Source organism: Mastomys coucha, unplaced genomic scaffold (assembly GCF_008632895.1).
Source record: "Mastomys coucha isolate ucsf_1 unplaced genomic scaffold, UCSF_Mcou_1 pScaffold8, whole genome shotgun sequence".
Classification (NCBI taxonomy): domain Eukaryota; kingdom Metazoa; phylum Chordata; class Mammalia; order Rodentia; family Muridae; genus Mastomys; species Mastomys coucha.
The window spans coordinates 19,971,156-19,983,301 of NW_022196914.1; positions in this window are offsets into that span (position 1 = coordinate 19,971,156).

Genomic DNA, 12,146 nt, shown 5'->3' on the forward strand with positions numbered 1-12,146 from the left:
TTAAGTATACAGTTAATATGTTTGGAGTTATTTAAAATATATATTGAGAAAAATGTATTTTCACTATTACTGTAGATGAGCATCTACATAAGACTGTTAAATTGATTACTGTTTTATATCAAACAACTTTTATAATACTTATTTTTATTGTTGTAATATTTTATAAATTTTAAGGAATATGACAAAAAAGATATTGTAGGTATTGAGGGGGGGTCTATGGGAGGAGCAGTGGTACAAATGGGGGACAAGAATGTGATTCAATCTTATTTAATTAAAATATGTTTTTAAATGTTAACAAATTCAGATAAATTGAAATCATGTAACTTTTCTCATCATAATGCAATAAAAGTTTAAAAAAAAGAAAAAAAAAGAAAAACACGATATCCCAAAGTGTCCCTTCTTATCTTTAACATAAAGAAAATATGTCATTGAGTAAGTATTGGTCTTATTATATCTTCACTGAACTAATTCTTTTTATATCTATAAGTTAGACAATGAACCCAGGAAATAGCACATTATCACACAAGTACAAGAAAGTTGAAATGCAAATGTATTCTGTTTTGCTGTTAACATGCCATGCATTATGCACTGTGTTCCACTACCTTCTCTTCAGTGTGAAAGAGAAAAACCAAGAACAGCTCAACTTCATGTGAAAACCTAGTGTGTGTTTATACCAGTGCAATAGAGAGAGATAGGGACTTCCTCATATTCTGTATTGAAAAGGTCAGTATACTTTGGACTTTCTTTCAGTTTAGGAAATAACACAACAATTCACCATATATACAAATCCAATTATATTCTGTTTTTTTTTTCCAGATGACAAATAAGTCAGGATAAGATATAAGTGCTGAAGCAAGTAGAAGATTTTAAAAATTAAGTACATTTTGATTTAGGCTTTCAATTATGAAGACCCTGGAAAATACCCCACAAAAACAAAACAAAAGAAAACCAAAAGCACACATAAGAAAAACAAATTACTGCATCTCAAACATTCCTCCACTGAAAAAAAGGAAGGTGATTAATTTTAGGTTCCTGCATTTTGAGGCCATATTTTATCACATGCTTGAAGCAAGAGGATTCTAACTTTATAGAACTAATAATGAACTCAGAGTTAGGCTGTACCCTATAGCAATTCCAAAGAATGGGAGGAGGAAGGAAGAGAAGACAGAATGAGAGAGGAGAGAGAACATTTTACTGCTGTGATAAGATATTTTCAAAAAATCAATTTAAGAAAAATACTTATTATAACTCATCATTTAGAGGTATAGTTTCTATCATAAATGGAATGGCAATAGTAAGTGGAATGTATGGCAGGCATATCAGAAAACTTGTTGATCACCTTTTAATTCAAATACAGGAAACAGAAAAAGAGAAAAGAAATTGGAACAAGAGAAAAATCCTCCAAATCCAGCCCAGTAATATACTTTCCATAGCTAGCCTAAACTTACTAAAGGCTGTGCAATCCTCCTTAACAACCTGACAACCGAGGGCCAAGTGTTCTAATACATGAGCCTATGGGATACATTTCTTACTCAAGACACCATAGTGTTTATAGTATCTTTAGTTAAAATGACTAAATGTTAGAAATTATCAAATTCCAACCTAAAGTTATTTTTCAGTAATAAAAAATGATCTTCCAATAATAAAATAAAATGAAACTTACCAGCAAAATCTACATGGTGTTCATGATTTATTTTCAGGATAGATATGTTGAATGCAGAAGTCAAACTTTCGAGAAAAAATCTACTCTATGACTTTGGTTACAGAAAATTCTAAAGAACTGAAACCAACATATGTCTACACAAATTAGATTCAAGGCTGCTTAAAATGAGTAATATGGAGAGATATGGGGAGAAGATATTAGAAAATGGTATGGTATGAATTTTTTAATACATTCTTCATTTATATTTTAATTATTTTTCCTATAAAATGTCTATATAAATTTTAGATATTGTACTTGACCAAAATTTCTGAAGCACTCTATCATAATTGCAGGTGAAAGTGATGTTGTCTTGTATTCAAATACTTTCATAGGACTTTAACCCAGACAACAGTTTTGTCAAATTTTCTTGCAGTGCTAGCCTGAGAAGTTTTTGTACCTCTATAACTAAAACATTGATTATAGAATATGGAATAGAATGTCTCATGTTGAAAACCCCATCAATTCCCCTTTGAAATATCATAGGTTAATGAACTAAGTAAATTTAGCATGGTGAGTGAACAGTTGATATCATACAGAAAAGAAGGGAGTTTGAGTAAAACTTCCTCCATTTAATCAGATTCTTCTCTTGATGATTAATAACTTAATGGCTTTTCATCCTTCCTATTATACCTTGGACAATTATCAAAAGCTCTTTTTATTCATATAGGCCTCACTGAATGGTTCGGAGTTACAGTTAATGAGCACACAGTGTCTTACCTTAACCTACACTGAATCCATTATTTTTCCTCCAAAGAAAAATTATTCATCTCAAAGAATAATTTGCATAGAGAATCAGCCACCTGCTTTGTGTTTTTTCATCTTATCTCAGCCACACACAGAACTTTAACTCTGCATTATGCTAATATTGTATAAGTACCAGGTGACTCCACTTTAAAATTTATGCAACAGACAAAATTGTTGCTCTCTGCCACCCTTAATGGTGATGTATCTTCAGTAGCATCAGGAAACTGAAAAAAAATATTACAAGATTCCAAATGAAATTCTACAAATCCATGGATTCTTGTTGAATCAGCCTTCAGTCAGTCATGTTCCTGTTTATTACTATTCACATTCTGATTCACAGCAGCAGCATATGAAATGGATAAATGACATACATACCTTACATATTTCCAAAAATAGTTTATCATCTGTCAATTTTAATCACAAATGATAAGTTATTTGATGATATCTGATTCAATTATATAAGATCTCTTTCATGAGTGGGAGAGAAGGTATTGTATAAGTATGTGTGTGCATCTGTGCACACAGAGAAACATGCACATGGTACACAAAAAAATGAAGACTGTAGCTGACATAAGTTATTTGCCTCAAATTTTACACATTATATCACACACACATATATTTATATATATTATTAATATTAATTATTATTATTACATATATTTGTATTATAAATGTAAAAATACAACCACCTTAGTATGTGTATGTTTAGCATTATTTATGTAAATGTGATTTCAAGATTGACCATTTTAAAATTCTCATTCACAAAATCACTCACTGGATGGATAAACTGTCTGTTGAACAAGTCCAAGAGACTACCCATATCGCCTCTCACTTTGCTATGACAACTGTGTCTGGCTTCTTTATGTTAGAGCCCCAAACAGACACTATACTTGTAAAGCAGACACTTTAAAAAGTAAAGGGATGCCAAGAAGAGCCTGATATAGCTGTCTCCTGAGAGGCTCTGTCAGATCCTGACAAATACAGAGGCAGATACTCGCAGCCAACCATTGGACTGAACGTGGGGTTCCCAAAGGAGGAGCTAGAGAAAGGACTGAAGGAGCTAAGGGGTTTGCAACCCCATAGGAAGAACAATAATATCAACCAACCAGACCCCCAAGGCTCCCAGAGACTAAGCCACCAACCAAGGAGTGCATATGGAGGGACCCATGGCTCCAGATGCATATGTAGTAGAGGATAGCCTTGTTGAGCATCAATGGGAGGAGAGGCTCTTGGTCCTGTGAAGGCTTGATAACTCAGTGTAGGGGAATGCCAGGGTGAGGAAACACCCTCATAGAAGCAAGGGGAGGAGGGATGGTATAAGGGGTTTCAGAGTTGAGAAATGGGGAAAGGAGATAAAATTTAAAATGTAAATAAAATATCCAAGAAAAAGAAAGAAAAGATAAACTATCTCCTTAGTTTCCAATGCAACCTTTTTTTTTTTTTGAGCAAAATGACAGTCTAATGTGACTATTATTAAATATAATTTATCTTCTATTTTCTAACTAGGTTATGACATCTTATGTTAAAGCATCCGTGCTAAGAGTCTTCATCTCTTGTCAATGGTCTGAAACAGTTTTACAATGAAATAACTTTATTGGTCACTCAGAAAACATTCATAAATAAATCATTAATACAAAGAAAAATACTTTTATTCCAAAGGTATTCGTCTCTGTCAAAATTAGGAGTTTTTTTCTTGATAGAATTAGTAGAATTTCTTCCTTTCTTTATGACTTAGGGCAATACATCCAGATATTCATTTGTATTCTCCTAGATGGTCTGTAATGATAATCTACATCATTAAATTAAAAAGGAACCATATGTAAGATCATCTGTGTATGTATGTATCTATGTAACATTAGCATAAAATTTTATTTCTGAATTGCATTTCCTATTTTATTAGCTAATTCATAGCAGTGGATGAGATTTGATAAAGGTTTTTAGGCAGATATTGATTGCATGGAAAACATATCTCAGATTGTGCTTTCACAATGTTTTGTTTTATTTAACCTAAGCAGAATTTGTCAAACAAGACAGTCAGTTAATTAAGTAGAGTATGTAAAAACTGATAGAATAAATAAATATGGTTAAAATTGTATTGGTATAGTTCCCTCTTCTGAGATTATTAATCAGAAGCATTGGGAGTACAGATTGCTTGTAACAAGGAATAGTGTCTATGCCCTCCTCAGTTCCAAGTACGTGTAATTATTTATATGGTTATAGCCAGTTATTTGTTATCATCCTTTCAAAGAAATATTTGTCTTCATTTGAATAGATGTACAGCCAGCTGCTTTTATGTTTCATTTGGTTTTGGCTGGTCAGCTAGTAGCTTAATATCTAGACAGATTTTGATAGATAAAATTTGATAACATAAAGACAGTTTAAGAAAACTTGAAACTGATCATATATACTGACTTAGATCATTATTTCTCTCAATCACTACCAAGATATTTTATGACAGAAAACTTTGAGCATATCAGTTTGTCTATGTAAATATTACATTATCTTCAAATAATTTTGACAATTCATTCACTTCAAACAAGAAGGTTAAATAAACACAAATATACATATATGTGTGTGATGGATATTCAAGTGAAACTTTAAAACAGAAAACTTTCAGACATACTCACATATATAAAACTGTAGCAAATAAAATACAGAAAAATCAAATAGTTCCCACTTAGTAATATTTTTATGATTACATGCAAAAGTCAAAGAAATTTACAGAATGCTCTTTCAATGAATAGTGAAACATTAGCTGTAAAAACAAGAGAAGTAGTAACTTACATAACATTTACAATAGTTATTATTATGCTTGATACTCAGAGGCTATTCTTCTAGTTTAGAATTAACCTGATAACTGAGAAATAAGACATGATTAGTATTAACTTATGTAAGGGACTATATATGTACATATATACATATTTGCTGACAGGATCTCATAAGCATCCAGAATGGAAATTATTGAAAGTATTAAGAGTAACAGAACTCCTAATTAAAGTTTTCAGAGGTAATTGCAAGGGCAACACTGGAAAACTGGTATACATGTTTGGATGATGTCAAAGGATACACACTGGTAGCTGTATCATACTGAAGATAAAAAGTCTTCAGCTCCACCAACAATATCCTTTCTCATGGTTAGCAGAACAAATAGAAGCTATGAATCTCAAGACACACTGCTAGAAACATTCAAAATCTGTATAGAGAAGTAGATTTTTCATGCAAAAGCAAGGTTAGCAAAGAAAAGTATTTAAAAAACTATTATTATTATTATAAGATATATTTACAAACTACAACATTAATTGTGAAATAATGAGGGAAACGATAAAGAAATGAAACCCATCAACCCACAAATTTTTCAGCCCCAAACTTATCCTGTCTACAAGTAATGCAGGCACTGGAGAGGGAGCAGAAACTGAGGGAATGGCCAACCAATACCAGCCCAACTTGATACTCATTTTATGAGCAATCACCAATCCCTAACACTATTAGTGATAATCTGTTATGCTTGCAGACAGGAGCATGTTGTCCTCTGAGAGGCTCCACGCAGCAGCTGACTCAGACAAATACAGACACCCACATCCAAATAGTGGATGGAGCTTGGGGACTCTAATAGAAGAAAAGGAGGAAGGATTACAGGCCCCTAAGGGCATAGGAACTCCATAGGAAGACCAACAGAATCAACTAACCTAGACCCTTTGGGCTCTCAGAGACTGAACCATCAATGAAAGAACATACATGGACTGGACCTATGACTCCTCACTCATATGTAGTAGATGTGCAGCTTGGTCTTCATGTGGGTACTGAGCAACTAAAGTAGGGGGCTATCCCAAAAGCTGTTGTCTGTCAGTGGAATTTGTTCTTCTAGCTGGGCTGCCTTGTCTGGCATCTGTGGGAGAAGTGCCTAGCCTCACAGAGGTTTGAAATGCCAGGATGAGGGAGGCCCCCACATGCTCAGAGGAGAAGAGGGGGAATAGGGAAGAATTGGGAAAGGGGTGACTGGGGGGCAGTGAGTAAGATATAAAATGAAGAAATAAAATAAATAAATATTTTTAGAAAGAAAATAGATTTTTTATACAATATATTTTGATTATGTTTTTTCTTCCCTTGATTTTTCCCAGTCCTTCTACATCTGCCCTCACACACAATTCTATAATAAACACTTTGAAAATTCAAGGAAGAATACAGATAACCCAGAACTACAAACTCTTATTGTCATGCTGGTGACTCTTGTATATAATTCTCATATAGGGATGGCTGGATCAGGAGAATTCCTAGTTTGAGAAAATCTTGGACTATATAGTGAGGACAAGATCAGAATGTGTTTCATAGTGAGTCTACCATGTGTTTATACCTATTTGTTTGTATCTCACACAAACACACACACACAACATAAATGTGTTAGAAACAAAAATATATGCAACATATTGCATAACTATACTTGTGCAAGTTCATACTATACATTAATGCTTATATATGTGATATGTATGTTTTTATTTTTATCTTTAACTTTTTAGCAATGTAAAAAGCATACTTTTTAGTAAAAGTATGAATAGAATATTATAAATAGCTGAGGGCAAATAATCTGAGCCATATACAACTCCAGAAGCAGAAGAAAACAATAGTCCAAATGACATTTGAAATATATAATACTACAATGATGTAGACAATGAAAATGAATGAGAGGTGATTCAATGATCAATGTATTTCCTGAAAAGGCATGCAGACATGGGTACTATTCTCAGCAGCCACATCAACAGATGTTTTGTTGGTAATTCCTGCCATCCCAATGCTAGGGGGGGCAGCGAGAAGCTGGTCCTCGGAGCCCACCATCCAGCCATCCAGGGAGAATCAATGAACTCCTTGTTCAGTGAGAGTCCCTGCCTCACAAAACAAAATTGGAAGCATATGAGGAAGCTATCTAGTATCGACCTATAGTGTGCAGGCACACGTGTAAGTCCCCAAATAAGCACACAATCATATGTACATGTACACTCTAAACAGATATGCTGATATCAAAGGAAGACGTAAACAACAGAAGAGACAAAAAGACAAATACAAGTATCTGGAGAATAATGACCTATGGCAAGATTAGAACTAATAGAAGAGTCAATCCTCAGGTTTAGAGAATTTGAAGAGTACCACACAGATACACAGGTATGTAGAAAAACACACAAGCCTACACAGCAGAAGAAGCTTTCAACCTATCTCTAAAGATTCACAAAACAGATCACACTCAAAAAAGTGGGAACTGTCATTGACATCAAACATTTCAGGGAAACCTTTGAAGATGACTGATATCAAATCGCTTGGGTCATTGCTTAAACAGGAGATGACAAATTAATATCTCCCCATCACGAACAAAAAAAAGTAATTTTGAATGTAGATTTCTAACACGCTGAAGTTTTTAAATGTAAAAGACTTTAAAGTTATTTCTAAGTATATAAGTAAGTCAGAGAAGCAGTAATATGTATAATTTCACTTATATAAAATATATGGAATAACCCAGTTTGTAGAAAGTAGATTAGAGGTTAGGAGAGCCTGAAGAAAGAAACTGAATGGGAAATTGCTGTTTAAACCGGAACACCCATTATTTTCTCTGGGATGGTAGAATTGCCATAGAAATACCAAAATACTTACTAATCAAGAGTTAGGAATTCCTCTTTCTTTGTTTTGTTTTGCTTCAACTTTGAAAATCATGAGAAGTTGTAGAATGTTTTACCATTTATTAACAACAGGAAAATGAAAAATAATGGCATTACCATATACTCTGCAGTGATTTAAAAGTATCATGAATATTACTGTACTGTCTGGTTTTATGTGTCAATTTGAAACAAACTAGAATTATCACAGAGAAAGGAGAGTTGCTTGAGGAAATGCCTCCATGAGATACAGCTGTGATGTATTTTCTCATTTAGTAATCAAGGGGAGAGGGCCCCATGTGGATGGTACCACCCCTGGGCTGGTAGTCTTGGGTTCTATAAGAAAGCAAGGTGAGCAAGCCAGGTGAAGCAACCCAGTAAGAAGCATCCCTCTATGGCCTCTGCATCAGCTCCTATTTCCTGTTCTGCTTGAGTTGCAGTCCTGACTTCTTTTGGTGACGAACAGCAATGTAGAAAGTGTAAGCTATATAACTCTTTCCTCCCCAGCTTGCTGTGAAGAGCCGAGCCCCGAGAGTGAGTAGCATCATAAACAAAGCCTTTACTTGGCTAAGCTTACTGCCATTAGTTGCTTTCCGCACCTGGTGACCTATCCGCTTTTGCCATGTGGCTCATTGGGATTGGCAAAGCTTGGGAGTACTCAACAGCCGAGGGTGGGCCGGGAGGTGGAGCTTAAGTAATGGCTCCAGAGAGAGGCAGGAACTGCAGAAGGCAGAAGTAGGAGAAGCAGGCAGGAGGTGCAGGAGGGAGAAGCATTGTTAAAAGTTTCCTGAAATAAACTGCAAAAGGAAGAGCTCATGTCAGTCGCGTCTTTCTTGCTGGATGAGGAGGATGTAACAGCTTGCTTCTTGGTCATGGTACGTGTGCAGGAATACAAACCCCGACTAGGACAATTGGCAACTAAAATGTTTTCATTCTTTATAAAAGTTATACCAGTCTGAAGACTACCTGACATGGCATCATTTCCCAAGAACTGCCCACTGTAGCATCTGCAGTGATCCATTTAATCTTCCTGTCACCTGAGTGGAGATCGATAGACAGAAGAAATCACTGCCCATGTGTTTTAGATACAAAACTATCAGCGGGTTCCCAGAAGATGTAATTGTTAGCATCCAGAACCTGCGGCGATACATGGGTGGGTCCACAGACATGTTGACAGGGCAATAGCCACCATATTCCCAGAATCCATTGGGTTCAGCTCCCACCTTTACCTGGACTGCTAGGTCACAACCTATATATATATGGGTACTTTCCACCATCTTGCCCTCTTTTTGCTCTCTCTCTCTCTTTCTCTCTCTCTCTCTCTCTCTCTCTCTCTCTCTCTCTCTCTCTCTCTCTCTCTCTCTCTCTCTCTCTCCCTTCTCTTTCTGCACCACTACCCCCTACTTTCTCTCAATTAAACCTCTTGCACGTGGAACTGTCTGGGCCTGGTGATACCTGCAGACGTATCCTCCGCTGCTCAAACACATCATTTTGGTGCCGTGACTCGGATCATGGCAGTTTGCATCTGCCAAACCCACTCTGCGATAGCAGGGCGGGCAGGGTGCTTCCCGGCCACCATGGCAGCTGCTCCGTGCTTCTCGCTCTCGCAGCTGCGGCTGCTGCTTCGGCCACTCACCACTGCCACAGCTGGGACCACCGCTGCGGCTGCTACTCACCACCACCACAGCTGGGACCGCTGCGGCTGCTATCAGTGCTTTCTGCTCCGAGCGGGGAGTGCGGGTTCATGAGTTCGCAGCCCCCTCACCTGGCAACTGCCAGATAGGGTCTGGCCAACCTTCCCTGGAAATTACAGAGTACAGCCCCCCCTTGGCATATGCGTTAGGACGTTCTGCCACTGGGTAACCCTTCCCTTGGAAGTAACTCTTGCTCCTAATTTCTCACTGGGCTCTCTGCAGCTGTCAAACCCCTGGATCCAGGGTGAGTTACCTTCCCACAGCAGGCTGCTGGCCCTGGTAGATTGCCACTAGGGATTCTCATAACAACTTGAACCACTAGCCTCAGCTGTTAACTTTTTTGGTGCTGGGATTGTTCTCAGGACACTGGTACAAACATCCAACCACCCCCCAATGGGTTTCAGAATGTCTTCGACAGTTCCTCCAGGCACCCCACTGGGATGTCTCCTAGAAAATCTCAAATCTTTAAAGCTTACGCCTGACTTGAAGGCATCAAAATTAATATATCTCTGCAATAAGGTCTGGATTAAATATCAACTAGATGGAAATTCAAAGTAGCCACTTAATGGCAACCTAGATCCAGCTATTTTAAGGGAACTTAATACATACTACTGGTGAACTGGTAAATGGAAGGAGGTTCCCTATGTTCAAACATTCATATATCTCTGTTCCAATTCCTCCTGGTGCTCTTCTTGTTCCCCAACCCAACTTCTCTTAGCCATGAAGTCTACACAACCTCAACCTCCTCTAGATGATTCTACAATGCTAGATCCAGCTAAAGAACCACCCCCTTTTCGCCATAATCCTGTCCTACCTCTACGGGAAGTTGCTAGAGTAGATGGGCTCGTCAGAGTACATGTTCCATTCTCACTTAGACAACTTTCCCAAATAGAAAACAGGCTGGGGTCCTATACTTCTAACTCTTCCAAGTTTATTAAGGAGTTCCAGTATATCACTCAATCTTACAGCTCAACTTTCCATGATCCTTACTAACAACTTACTTCCTGAAGAACACAGATGAGTATGGGAAGAGGCGAGAGTACCTGCAGACGAGATTCACCAGACAGACAACACATACCCAATTGGCTCTGAAAAGTAGCCTTAAAGCCCGTAAATGTTGAAAAACTCCAAGAGGTTGTCCAAGACAAACAAGAGAATCCATCTCAATTTTTAGAATGCCTTATGAAGGCTTTATTACAGCATACCAATGTGGGCCCTGACAACCCAGTAGGTAAGCAACTTCTGATGACCTACTTCTTCTCCCAGAGCTACCCCGACATAAGAGCTAAACTTAAAAAACTAGAAAGGGGACCCCTTACTCCACAGGCAGAAGTCTTAGTGCTGGCCTTCAAAGTGTACCATGGAAGGGATGATAGGATCCACAAACAGAAATACCATATGCTGGCAAAGGCTGTCTGACCAGCCTTAGCCACTACCCTGGACTCATGGTCTCCTAGGACTCAAAGACCATCAAGCACCTGCTATAAATGTGGTAGAAAAGGTCATTGGGCAAAATCTTGCCCTAAATTCCACAAGCCAAGAGGGCAATGCCCTAGGTACCATCAAGAGGGACATTGGGCTGCTGATTGCCCTCATGTTACACAAAACAAAGGGACATTACTCCCAGATAACCCTCCAACTGATCTCCCAGGTTTGGCTATGGCTGACTGAGGAGGCCTGAGCTCCCCTGACCCAACTACTGCCATCACTAACAGAGAGCCCAGGGTAAATATTGTGGTATGTGAGCGGTCCATCTCCTTCCTCTTGGACACTGGAGCCACTTACTTGGTCCTAACAGAGTTTTGGGGGCCCACTTCTCCTTCTGCTTCTCCTATTGTTGGGGTAGGAAGACAACCTTACTTCCCTCTCCAGACCCCATCACTTAGCTGTATTTTTAGGGGTGTACCTTTCACCCATTCCTTCTTGGTAGTGCCAACATTTCCTATCCCCTTATTGGGAAGAGATCTTCTAGCTAGGCTGGGAGCCTCTGTTTCCTTTGCTCCCCACATTCGCCTAAACCCAGGCTCGCTAGCGGTTTCCCTGCTCCTACTAGCCAAACAACCTACTAACACTACCATATTATTTCCTTTAACAGCTTCTCAGATAGATCCCAGAGTCTGGGACGTCCAGAACCCCTCTGTTGCTAAACACCATTCTCCTGTTGTCATCCAATTTCTGGACTCTACCAGGTACCAAGCTCAATCCTTTCTCTCTCTACAACCTACTCCTGAAGACTTAACCTTCTTAAAATCTATCACTGCTTCTTGCAAAATCTGTCAGAAGTCTGACCCCAACTCACAGTATCATAGCACCCCTTTTCCTACCCATCAGGCTAGAGGTTCCCTTCCTAGAACTGACTGGCAACTT